At 39.5% G+C, this 13,472-nt stretch overlaps 1 protein-coding gene across 5 annotated transcripts in view; it reads left to right on the plus strand.

The window, feature by feature from the left end:
* Positions 1 to 13,472, plus strand: part of R3HDM2 (R3H domain containing 2) — a 162,591-nt gene that overhangs the window by 35,800 nt on the left and 113,319 nt on the right. For 3 of the 5 annotated variants that reach the window (XM_047742737.1, XM_047742738.1, XM_047742735.1), the window contains one exon: positions 8,863 to 8,928. The exons of 1 other annotated variant lie outside the window; for it this stretch is intronic. The gene's annotated coding sequence lies outside the window, so the exon portion shown is untranslated. The remainder of the gene's footprint in view (positions 1 to 8,862; positions 8,929 to 13,472) is intronic. One more of the 5 variants, XM_047742736.1, reaches the window with a different exon arrangement.

Below are 13,472 nucleotides of genomic sequence, written 5' to 3' on the forward strand. Positions count from 1 at the left end.
TGACAGACAGAAATCACAAGTACACTGAGAGGCAGGCAGAGAGAGAGGGAAGCAGGCTCCCCTCTGAGCAAAGAGCCTGATTCGGGGCTTGATCCCAGGACCCCGGGACCATGACCTGAGCCAAAGATAGAGGCTCCAACCCACTGAGCCACCCAAACGCCCCAAAACAAAAGATTTAGTGAGAAGGACAGACATGGTTTTACATTTTTGTGAATCTGTTTAATGTCTGGCTTAATAGAAGACAGCTGCATTCTCATCTGCATCAGCATTCAGTGTTTTGCAGTGTTGAAGTATTTGAAAAAGAAGTCCAGGCTCTGAGATATGTAGTTGGAAAATAGAGAAGTATTTTAATATCTTTGGGTAATTGGATATTCTTTGATACTATACCCAAACTCAACATGTAGTAGTTCCCTTAAAGGCCAGTTGCAGTGTAGAATCTGAAACTATATTAATGAACTTTTGTATTAGTGACTTTTGTACTTAGCGACAAAATAAAAAATTCATTTATTTTGTACGTTGAGTGGATCTTTTACCTATGTATGGTTTTGAATTATCATGAATTTGTCAGTTGGAAAATATTGGTCACTGAGTTATGCAGATCTTCCAGATGTTTGACACAGTTCATTATACAAGTAAAAAAATCACACCCATGAATATTGCTGTCATTCATCAGAAAGTCTTTTTTTTTTTTTTTTAAGATTTTATTTGTTTATTTGAGAGAGAGAGAGAGAGAGAGAGAATAAGAGAGAGAGAGCATGAGAGGGGTGAGGTTTGGGAGAAGCAGACTTCCCACGAGCAGGGAGCCTAATGTGGGACTCGATCCCAGGATTCCAGGATCATGACCTGAGCTGAAGGGAGTGCTTAACCAACTAAGCCACCTTGGTACCCTCATAAGAAAAGTCTTAAGTATTAAGAAGGTATCAAGCTCGCAGAAGGTACACTTTTTCAGAATTTTGATTTTAGCTGAAAAGCTTGAATTTTATCACTGACAACAAATACTATCACTTATTTTCTTTGAAGGAACAGGCTCTATTCATTTTGTGAAGAACATTGCTAGATAACCAAAGTTTGCCTGTCAGTTGCCTGCTCGGAAAGTAATAGTATCTCATGAAAAAATTGGCTAGTTTAGCTTGCAGCTCAGTTGCTTTTCCTTGAGACAGTTACTTTTTTTATTGATATGCTGCAGAACTGGTTTATACTTCCATTTTGCCATTCTGATTATTAAAAAGACATGTACTCAAGAGTGGAAAGCTAATAAAATTATTTTTACTGCTTTATCAAGGACACTTACAAGTAAAATTTTTCTTTTTTAAAGATCTTATTGGGGCGCCTGGGTGGCTCAGTGGGTTGGGGCCTCTGCTTTCGGCTCAGGTCATGATCCCAGGGTCCTGGGATCAAGCCCCGCATCGGGCTCTCTGCTCAGCGGGGAGCCTGCTTCCTCCTCTCTCTCTGCCTGCCTCTCTGCCTACTTGTGATCTCTGTCTGTCAAATAAATAAAATCTTTAAAAAATAAATAAATAAAGATCTTATTTATTTATTTGACAGAGAGAGAGCGCACACAAGCAGGGGGAGCAGTAGAGGGAGAGGGAGAAGCAGGCTCCCCACTGAGCAGAGAGCCGGACGCAGGCCTCCTGGGACCATACTTTGGAACTGCTCTTCTAGGTAGAGCATGCATTACATAGCCAGAGATACTGAGGTGAGGAAAAATAGCTGTCAGGTCAACTGCAAGCATTTTGTTATGGAACTCAGAATATATGGAGAGAAAGAAAATAGGTAGTCAGGGGCCGGATCATAAAGGAACATAAGTATCCTGCTAAAGAGTGCTGAATTTATCCTAAAAGAAATAGAGAGTCTTTGAAGGATTTTAAGGAGGGGAGTGTGTGTATGGTAGGGGTATGGGTGGATTATGCCCTCATATTTTTTAAAGATCACTTTACCATAGTGTGTCTTGTAGTAAGGAGGTCAGTGGAAAATGATGAGGTTTTTAACTAAGGCACTGACTTGGTCGTGGAACCACAGAAGGCCAGGCTGTACAAACCAGGGGAGGGGTTAGAATATTTCCTTCCTAAAGCAGAACTAAGCCTAGCAGCATCTTGACTGGCTGGCTGGTCAGGTGCACAACCAGCTGCATCCGTCATCATGTCAGTTATAAGCTATCCCCTCAGATACTTTTGTATCTGAAGAATCAGTAACCTGACCTCTATTACCATAGATTAGTTTTAATCTGTTTTTGAATTTCATGTTGATAGAATTATATAGTATATAATCTTGTGTCTTTTTTGCTTTACATTGTCTTTGAATTTCATGAATGTAGTTGCATATAGCAGTGGTTCTTTATCATTGCTAGATAATACGCCATTTTCTGACTATATCATAAGTTTTCTATTGAGTCGTTTATAGTTTGGGACTGTTATGAATAATGCTGCTGTGAACACTTTGTGCATGTCTTTTCATAGACGTAAGCACTCTGGTTATATGCCCAGGAATGGAATTGCTAGTTCATGGGGTATAAGTACTACCGGTTTTCCAAAGTGGTTGTACTAATTTATTGTATGAGAGTTCTGGTTGTGCTATGTCTTTGAGTATACTTGGTATTGTCAGTCCGTTTAATTGTAGCTGTTGGGGATGTAGTGATGTCTTTTTGTGGCTTTAATTTGCATTTCCCTGATGACCACTGATGTGGAGTATCTTTATATCCATATTGGCCTTTTTTTATTTTATTTTATTTATTTATTTGACAGAGAGAGATCACAAGCAGGCAGAGAGGCAGGCAGAGAGAGAGGAGGAAGCAGGCTCCCTGCTGAGCAGAGAGCCCGATGCGGGGCTCGATCCCAGGACTCTGTGATCATGACCTGAGCCGAAGGCAGCGGCTTAACCCACTGAGCCACCCAGGCGCCCCCCATATTGGCCTTTTAAGGATCCTCTTTTGTGAAGTGCTTTCAACTCTTTGTTTTTTTTTTTTTTTAAAGATTTTATTTATTTATTTGACAGACAAAGATCATAAGTAGGCAGAGAGGCAGGCAGAGAGAGAGGAGGAAGCAGGCGCCCCGCCAAGCAGAGAGCCTGATGTGGGGCTCGATCCCTAGACCCTGGGACCACAACCTGAGCTGAAGGCAGAGGCTTTAACCCACTGAGCCACCCAGGCGCCCCTCAACTCTTTATTTTTTTTAAGGTTTTGTTTATTTTTATGAGAGAGAATATATAAGCGGGGGTGGGGGGGAGAGCAGAGAGAGAGGGAGAAGCAGCAAGCTCCCCGCTGAGGAGGGAGCCCAGTATGGGGCTTGATCCTCGGACTCTGGGATCGTGACCTGAGCCAAAGGCAGACACTCAACTGACTGAGACACCCAGGGGCCCCAGTGCTTTCAGATCTTGTCCATTTAAAAAATTAAGTTGTCTTTTTCTTATTGATTTGTAGAAATTTTTTGTATATCTTATATATGAGTCCTTTGTGGGATGCATATATTTGCACATATCTTCTGCAGATGTTTATGTGTGGGATAGATGCTGGAACAAATTTATTAATGAGTGTATTGCTGGGATTCTGTGATATACATCTTATCTATGAAGAGTGATTCTGTATATTATTATTTAGAGATTCTAGTTCCCTTACATGATAGCAATGCATATGGTGCTTTTGAGTGTGTCACTACTGATGTTTTGAATTAGTCTCAGCTAATTGCAGGTGTTTCTGTTACCTATTGCTGTCGACCAAACCACTCCAAATCTTAGTGGCTTAAAACAACTATTTATTAGGGCACCTGGGTGGCTTAGTCGGTTAAGCATCTGCCTTGGGTTCAGGTTGTGATCTCAAGGTCCTGGGATTGAGCCCCACACAGGGCTCCCTGCTTAGTGGGGATTCTGCTTCCCCCTCTCCCCCTGCCTTCCTCTCCCCCTGCTTGTGCTCTCTCTCTCTCTGTCAAATAAATAAAATCTTTAAAAAAACAACAAACAAAAACCCCAACTGTTTATTTGCTTATGATTAGGTGGGGTGGCAATTTGGGCAGGGCTCATCTGGCTTGCCTCTATTGCACATGGAATTTGCTGGTCTTACTCATGTGTTTGTGGTCATTTGGTAGGTTGTTGAGGGGCTGGTTGTACCTGGATAGCCTCACTCTGGCATTATCCATCATTAGGCTGGAGCTGTCATCCAGGGTACCTTGGCCTCTCCTGCTGTCTGTCTTGGCTACCTTGATCGGTGACTAGGTCCCAAGAGAGTGAAAGTGGAAGTTGCAAGGTTTCTTAAGACTTGGGCTCAGAAATTAGTGTCATTCATGCCACATTCTGTCGGACAAAACAAGTCCCAAGGCCAGCTCAGATTTGAGGGTGAGGAAATGAACTCCACTTTTTGATGGCAATTGCTGCAAATAATTTGTGGGCGTGTTTGATCTCAGCATTGGGTCTCGTTGTTCTTCCTTGTTCCTTTCTTTCTCTTTTTCTCTCTCTCCTTCCCTTCTTTCCATCACTCCTTTTATTTTTTTATTTTTTAAGGAATTTTATTTATTTATTTGACAGATCACAAGTAGGCAGAGAGGCAGGCAGAGGGAGAGGGGGAAGCAGGCTCCCCGCCGGGCAGAGAGCCAGATGTGGGGCTCGATCCCAGGACCCTGAAATCATGACCTGAGCTGAAGGCAGAGGCTTAACCCATTGAGCCACCCAGGTGCCCCCATCACTCCTTTTAAATGAAGTTTGTGGATATTTTATCATTGCCTGGTATTTCTTCTTGTAGTTTGTGTTAGAACAAAGCTTACTTAAAGGATGTCTTCTGTGATTACTTGGTGTGGCCAAAGACCAGACATTTTCAGGTCCTGACTGTGACTTTCCCAGTTATCATAATAATAACAACCATTTGTTAATGATGAAGAGATTAGTTTCTTCCCTAGTGATTTTGATTTTTTTTATGTCCTTTTTAAAAAAATTGGTAAGACCTGAATGTTAACATTGGTCCTTTCATCAGCTCTATTCCCATCTCTTCCATGCCTTGTTAGCCATCTAGAGTTACTAATATGAGCCTGAATTGACAACTGTTTTTCCAAGGTCTCAGTGAAGTCTGGAAGGGAAAGGCTCTGCAGCAGGAGAAGGGGTCTGGACTGCAGTTGTCGTGAGGAGACAGTGTTTTTATATATGAAATAAACAAGAATCTTGGGAGAGGTGCAGATGTCAGTGACCTGTCAGCCCATCAGGATGAATCAGCTGAAGTCCTAGATGAGGTGACAGTGTCAGCGCAGTGAGCCCCTTACCCTGAATTTATTGGGCCTCTTATTAAGGTAGCTGTCATAGCTCTTATTTTAGAAAAAAAAGTCAGAGTCATTGTTCAAGATTCACCTGACTTTAAACATTTTTTATTTTGGAGGGGGAAGGTCACTTTCAGTGTAGGAGTACTATTGGAAGTGACATGTGGCTGGTTTGCAGATTATAGCCATTTTGGTGTGCTCAAGTGTTATAGTTTTTAGGATCTTTAAAACTTGTCTCCAGGTAGCTGGAGGCTATTTTTTCTGCTTTTCCTAGTAAGTTTAATTAATTGTCTTGGGTCCCAGACAAGTAGATTTGTTAAGTATAGTTTCTGATTTATCTGTTTCCCAAACCTGTGATAATTTGATGGGAATAGGAACTCTCAAGGTGGCATTTTATTGCAAAAGATGGATGTTGGCTGCTAAATGCAGCTGATTAGAAGGCAAGGCACAGTATCTGTTTTCCTGGTGACAGGGTCATTACTAAGGCTTTATAGAACACACCACCAGTCAGATGGCTGAACTGAATCTTCCTGCTCTTGTGAGGTTATCTCCAAGGCATTTGGAGTGCTTCACAGAACTCTTTATCAACTGTGTTCTCTCACAGGCATTTGCACCTTTTGTCAGTTTAACCTGGTTGTTCTGGATTGTGAGGCACTCCTTAGTACAGTGCTGGTAACCAGATCTTTGTCACTTGCTGAGAACCTTGGGTTTGGGTCTCACAGACCCAGAGAACATTGCTGCCAGATAAGGTTGCTGTCTTATTTTCTGTGCATATTTTATCTTCAGAGAAAGAAGGGGAGCTGAGAATACAAGGCAGTTTGTTACAATGAACACAAGAACACAGGGTTATGATGGCTAGGCCATCCTATTGGCTGTACAAATAAGTTTATTTTTAAATTTTAATTTTTAAAACATTTTTATAGTTATTTGAGTTAGAGATTGAGTGAGAGAGATCATGAGCAGAAGGGGAGGGCAGAGTGTGAAGCAGACTCCCTGCTGAGCCAGGAGCCCAGTGTGGGACTCGGTTTCCAGGACTCCTGGGATCATGACCCAAGCCAAAGGCAGACACTTAAATGACTGAGCCACCAGGTGTCCTGGCTGTACAAATAAGTTTAAAAATTTTTTTAAAAACTGAAGTTTATCTCAGAGGTAGTACTTAGCTTTGTAAATTAATCAGACAATTAGAAAACGTTACAGTGTTTATGTATCAGGCACTATTTCACATTGGAGGTACAGGTAAGAATAAGACACACAAGATTTCTGTCCTTGAAGAACTTACATTTTCATTTGAGAAGATAGGCAGTTTTCAAATAAATAAATAATTACAGATTATGAGTGAGTATGTGAGTGGTATGAAGAAAATAGATGTGGTGATGTGACTGAGAGTAAGGGAGAGGGGTATAGTCAGATGGGATGGTCAGGAAGACTTTTTTATAGTGACGTGTGAACTTGAAGGGAGGTAGAACCAGCATTTCCTGATGGGAGAGGAGTATTCTGGACAGGAGGAACAACAAATACTAAGGCCTCATTGGGAGTATGTGGTTTGTATTTTCAAGAATAGGCAGGGGCCAGATTTTGTAGGACTCCATAGACCTCGCCTAGGGTCATGGAGAACCATTAGTAGAAAGAAGCTGGTTGATGAAGAAAGCTAAATGATCTGATTAAAAGATGACTCATACTTCTCTGGGGAGAACAGATAGCAGAGTACCCAGAAAGGAAGTAGAGAGATTAGTTAAGAGACTATTGCATTTTATGAAAAACCTACAAACTATATGGGGGTTTTGGAGGATGGACAGCAGAAAGGAATTGAACTTCTTTCAGAAAGTATTCCACTTTTAATTTTGGTAAAATTACAAATAGGGCAAGAAAACCATAACATCAATAAGCACTAATATGTGTTTTGAATTATGTTGCTCTTGATTCTCTAACTCCAAAATGGAGAGAGAACTCTTGGTATGGCAGGGCTCTCAACATGAACTCACTCTGCCCACTTAAAAATCAGGCACATCTGGGCATACCTTGAGGGCCTATGGGGAAAAGCAACTAGTAATTTCTTTGCAGAGGGGAGAATAAGGCATTTCCTGGGGGGGAAAATTACCATGCAGACAGTGTTTTAGGACAAGGTTGGTGGTGAAAAAGGGGAAGGGTGATTATCCTGGTCATGCCTCCCAAACCTAACCAAACTACCACACATCTCTAATGCCAGAACCCTAAGGTACAGGGGCTATAAAGAAACCAGAGAGCTTTTTCATAGAAATCTAGTATGATATTGGAAAGGCAGACTTTAGCGATGTGATACTCATGGGTAGAGTTGTAAAACAAAATGAAGAGTTAGGGATACTCTTCACTTCAGCATAGGACCCAGTGTGGCTTAGGTATTTTGAGGGTTCCAAGAACACAGACGGGCTTGGCATATGAAGGGTTCTAGTGGTGGCATTCAGCACTCAGAGTTTCTATTGTGGATTAAGCAGCAGCCAGCTCTCAGAGTCCTATAATAGCAACAACAACAACAACAGTAATAATATTGTAGTCAGGGAGGGGAGATATTAAATTATGTGTTTGTAATACTCATTTCTACTCACAGAAGAAAATTCTGTCTCTGGTTTCTCTATATTCTTCTCATCCACTGAGAGAGATTACCTGTCTGCTAGCTCAGTTTCTAGAATTGTCTTCTATAAAATGATAATGGGTAGGAGACAGCTGAAGAATTTCAAGGAGTAAGACTGGATGATTAACTTATATTAGAAAGTGGACCGAGAACTGCTTAGAAGAAGAGGGTATCATTAGAGGAGACAGAGCCAGATGAGTAGAGTGTTGTATTGTGAATTGAAAATAGGAATAGGTAGGGGCGCTTGGGTAGCTCAGTTGGTAGAGCATGTGACTCTTTTTTTTTTTTTTTTTTTTTTTATAGATTTTTATATGTTTTAGAGAGTGTGAATGCTAGCTGGGGGAGGGATAGAGGGAGGAGAGGAGAGAATCTCAAGTAGACTACTTACTGACTCTGGAGCCTGATGCAGGGCTTGATTCCAGGACCCCAAAACCATGACTTGAGTGGAAACCAAGAGTGGGTTGTTCAACAGACTGACACACCCAGGCTCCCCAGAGCATGTGACTCTTGATCTTGTGGTTGTAAGTTCAAGGCCTCACTTTGTGTGTAGAGTTTACTTAAAAAAATAATAAAAACAACAACAACAAAAACCTGTGTGTTAAAGCAATGGATGTAAAAAAAAAAGAGGAAATGGATATAGAGGGTTCAGGGCAGGTATAGGGTTATGAGAAACATTGTGAGCAAAAGGAATTGGGAAAGAAGATATGAAGACGTTGCTGTGGAGGGGCACCTGGGTGGCTTGGTCAGTATAGTGTCTGTTTTCCGCTCGGGTCATGATCTCGGGATCCTGGGACCAAGCCCCAGTTTGGACTCCCTGGTCGGCGGGGAGTCTGTTTCTCCTTCTCCCCACCCCTGCTCACGTGTGCACTCTGTCTCCCTGTGTCTCTCAAATAAATAAAATCTTAAAAAACAAAAAAAGAAGCTGCTGTGGATTTTGGAATGGATATTTTTCTTTGGGAGTCTCACTACATTAAGATTGAAATTGCTTTTAACTTTTTTTTTTTTTTTTTTTTTTTTTTTGAGGTTAGACTTGTTTCTTATGTGATGCCATTCCAGCACTGGACTCATGGAGGCTGAACATTTATTCAGGTAATAAGAGGTAACATTTATAGAGCACTTTCTATGTGCTAGACAACAAACTAACTGCTATACCTATATTCTCTTAATTGTCATGCAACCTCATGAAGTTGGAACTGTTATTGTATCCGTTTAATAGATGAAGAAACAGACTAGAGTGTATCAAGACTGAGTTCACCTGAATTAGGAAATAAAAAAGACTACTGCTGTAGTCGAAGTGAGAGATGATGGTAGCTTGAATTAGATGATGTCATTCCTCACCTGTCATAAGTACATGAATATAAAGTGGTTTTGACTGAACTTCACCCTCATTTTCATAACTTTTCTCACTACTAAATACATCATACTTTTTGTTTGTCTTTGAAACAATGAACATACTTTTTGGTAAAGAAAAATCCAATTAGATTTTTCTTTAAAAATCCGATTAGATTAGTTAGAGTTTTAATTTTAAGGCTTTTCCAGCTTCTTAGAAAGATAATAAGTTTGAAATAATTTAAATTTATTTGAGTGAATATCTATAAAAGGTAAATAGATATTTACCTTACAAAATAGATATTTACTTTATCTTACAAAAGGTTAATAGATACTAATGGGGGCATTCTTAAAAGATTGTTAGTATGGATAATGGGAATTTTTTGTGTTGTTTTTGTCACACTTGAAATACTGTTCACAGGTGTTTTAGCTTTAAGGAACCTTATTATAAGGGCTTCTTGTAGGAGCTTTCTTGGTATGTCTAAATGTTTATTTACAGATCGTGCTAATGGTAGTACTTGCTGGAACTGAGAGGGTTTTTAGCAGTACTTGAAAATCAGTCAAAAATGAAGATTCAGCATCTCTGATATTATAATGTTGGTTAATAGAAGTATTTGTAAATTTACAAAAATTCAAATTTATATGCTTGCTGTGAGTGGTTCTCCATGTATATAGTTTTGCCAGGAGTTGTTTATACACTCATCAAAGTAAAGTAAAACTGTTTTACCACTCCCTTAAGAGCCATTGGGTGGTCAGCATGAATACATTGTCCTGTTAGCCTTTTCCCCATCTTTTTCAAAATAGATCTTGAGCTGTAATTGACATACAGTAAGCTGTACATGTTAAAAGTATACAGTTTGTTAAGTTTTGACATATGTGTTGTTCACCCATGAAACTGTTACCACAGTAAAGATAATGAAAATATCACCTCCACAAGTTTCCTTATCCCCATTTTTAATACTTCCCCTCAATTTCTGTAGTCTCTCAGCAACCACTGATGAACTTTCTGTCACTATAGAACAGTTTGCACTGTCTAGAATTTTATATAAATGGAATTGTAAAGTATATACTCTCACATTTATTTTTTCTTTGGCTTTTTTTAAACTAAGCATAATTATTTTGAGATTCATCTATGTTGATGCATGTATCAGTAGTTCATTTTTATTGCTGAGTAGCAATCCTGTATAGCTATAACACAATTTGTTTATCCATTTGTGTTTTGATGATGCACATTTGGGTTGTTTCCAGTTTTTGGCAGCTAAAAGTTATGCTGTAAACATTTGTGTATAAATCTTTGTATGGGCATATACTTTTTTCCTCCCTTAAGGAATTTCTTTTTAAAAAAATTGTGAAATTCATGTAACTTATAATTAACAATTTTAGTTTATAGTTCAGTGGTATTTACTGTATTTATGATGTGCAACCACTAGCTTTCTCTAGTTTCAAAAGTTTTTCATCATCATGTGAACCATCTCATACTCGTTAAATAATCACGCCCCATACCCCCGTCCCCCTCCATTACCTGGTGACCACTAATCTGCTTTCTGTCTCTGTGGATTTGCCTCTTCTGGATATATCTTATAAAAAGGATCAGATAATATATGAACCATTCGTGTCTGGCTTCTTTCATTTAGTGTAATAGTTTTAATATTCATACAAGTTGTAGCATGTATCAGTACTTTTATTCCGTTTTATGACCAAATAATATTCCATCGTGTAGGTATATCATGTTTAGCTAATCCATTCATCAGTTGGTAGACATTTGGGTTGTTTCCACTTTTTGGGTACTATGAATAATGCTGCTGTGAACGTTTATTTATTTAGAAGTTTTGGTGTGGATATGTATTTTCTTCGGGCTATATATCTAGGAGTGTAATTACTGGATCCTATGGTAACTCTGGTCAGCTTTTTGAAGAACCGTCACACTGCTTCCAAGCTGGCTACATAATTATGCATCCCCCTAGCAAGGTACGAGGGTCCCAGTTGGTCTGTCCTTACTAAACTTATTGTGTGTCTTTTGATTCTAGCCATCCTTGTGGGTGTCAAGTAATATGATTTTGATTTGCACTTCCCTGATGACTAATGATCTTCAATTGAGCTTCTTTTTCTGTACTTACTGGTCATTTGTATATTTTATTTAAAGAAATGTATATTTAAATTGTTTGTAGTATTTTTGGATAACTTGTCTTTTTTTTTTTAATTGAGTTGTAAGAGTTCTTTATTATGGATACAAATTCCTTAGTTGATACATGATTTGCCGATATTTTTTTCCTATTCTGAGTTGTCTTTTCACTTACTTGATGGTATTGTTTACAGACAAAAGTTCTAAATTTGATGAAGTCTGCTGATCTTTTTTTCTTTTGTTGCTTATGCTTTTAGTGTTATGTATAAGAAAGTTTTGCCTAACCAAAGGTCACGAAGATTTATTCCACTATTTCATATTGAGTTTTATAGCTTTAGCTCTTATATTTAGGTCTGTGATCTATTTTGAGTTAATTTTTATGTATAATATGAGATATGGTTCCAACTTTATTCATTTATGTTTAGCTCTCCACTTGTCATAGCACCTTTTGTTGAGAAGACGGTCCTTGGCCTGTTTGTCTTGACCTCCTTTTTTGAAAATTAGTTGACCATAAATGTAAAGGTTTATTTCTGGGCTTTCAGTTCTATTCCACTGCAGTACTGTTCTGATTACTGTCACTTTGTGTGATAGGTTGAAATTAGGAAATGTGAGTCCTCCAATTTTGTTTTTCTTTTTCAAGATTATGTTGTTTGGTGGCCTGGGTAGCTCATTTGGTAGGCATGGGACTCTTGATCTCATAGTTGTGATTTGAGCCCCATGTTGGGTGTAGAGATTACTTTAAAAAAAAAAAAAAAAAAAGAGGGCTCCTGGGTGGCTCAGTCATTAAGTGTCCACCTTTGGCTCAGGTCGTGATTCCAGGGTCCTAGAATCGAGTCCTGTATCAGACTCCCTTCTCCGCAGGAAGCCTGCTTCTCCCTCTCCTGCTCCCCCTGCTTATATTCCCCCCCTCAACTGTCTCTCTCTGTCAAATAAATAAAACCTAAAAAAAAAAAAAAAAGATTTTGTTGTTTATTTCAGGTCCCTTGCATTTCCATATGAATTTTAGGAGCAGATTGTCAATGCCTTCAAAAAAGCCAGCAAGGATTTTCATAGGGATTACACTGAATCTGTAGGTCAATTTTGAGAGTGTTACCAGCTTAGCAGTATTAAATCTTTCAGTCCATGAACATGGGACATCTTTCCCCTTTAATAATAAGTTCTTTAATTTCTATCAGCGATTGTTTATAATTTTTTTTAAAAGATTTTATTTATTTGACAGAGAGAGAGAGATCACAAGTAGGCAGAGAGGCAGGCAGAGAGAGAGAGAACGGGGAGGAAGCAGGCTCCCTGCGGAGCAGAGAGCCCGATGCGGGGCTCGATCCCAGGACCCCGAGATCATGACCTGAGCCGAAGGCAGAGGCATTAACCCACTGAGCCACCCAGGCGCCCCAATAATTTTTAATATATAAGCATTACAGGTTTTTAAATCCTATTCTAGGGGTGCCTGGGTGGCTCAGTGGGTTAAAGCCTCTGCTTTCGGCTCAGGTCATGGTCCCAGGATCCTGGGATCAAGCCCCGCATCGGGCTCTGCTCAGTAGGGAGTCTGCTTCCCTCTCTCTCTGCCTGCCTCTCTGCCTACTTGTGATCTCTGTCTGTCAAATAAATAAAATCTTAAAAAAAAAATCCTATTCTATTACACTTCCTTGTTAAAATTATACCTAAGTATTTTATGATTTTTGTTACTACTGTAAATGGACTTTTTCCCTTAATTTCATATTTGGAATATTCATTACCTGTGTATAGACATATAATCAATTTTTGTATGTTGACCTTGTATTTTGCAACCTTGTTGAACTTGTTTATTAGTTTTTAGTGGATTCCTTAGGAATTTCTATATATAAGATCATGTCACCTACAAATAGAAAAAAATTTTGGGGGGTGCCTGGGTGGCTCAGTCATTGCATTTCTGCCTTCAGCTCAGGTCATCACCCCAGGTCCTGGGTTCAAGTCCTGCATTGGGCTCCCTACTTGGTGGGAAGCCTGCTTCTCCCTCTCCTACTCCCCCCACTTGTGTTCCCTCTCTTGCTGTGTCTCTATCAAATAAGTAAATCTTAAAAAAAAATTTTTTTTTTGTTTTTGAAGATTTATTTATTTATTTGAGAGAGAGAGAGAGAGAGAGAATGAGTGGGGGGAGAGGCAGAGGGAGAGGAAGAGAGAATCCTCAAGCAGATTCCCTGCTGAA

The sequence above is a fragment of the Lutra lutra genome, chromosome 8, assembly GCF_902655055.1.
Source record: "Lutra lutra chromosome 8, mLutLut1.2, whole genome shotgun sequence".
Lineage (NCBI taxonomy): Eukaryota > Metazoa > Chordata > Mammalia > Carnivora > Mustelidae > Lutra > Lutra lutra.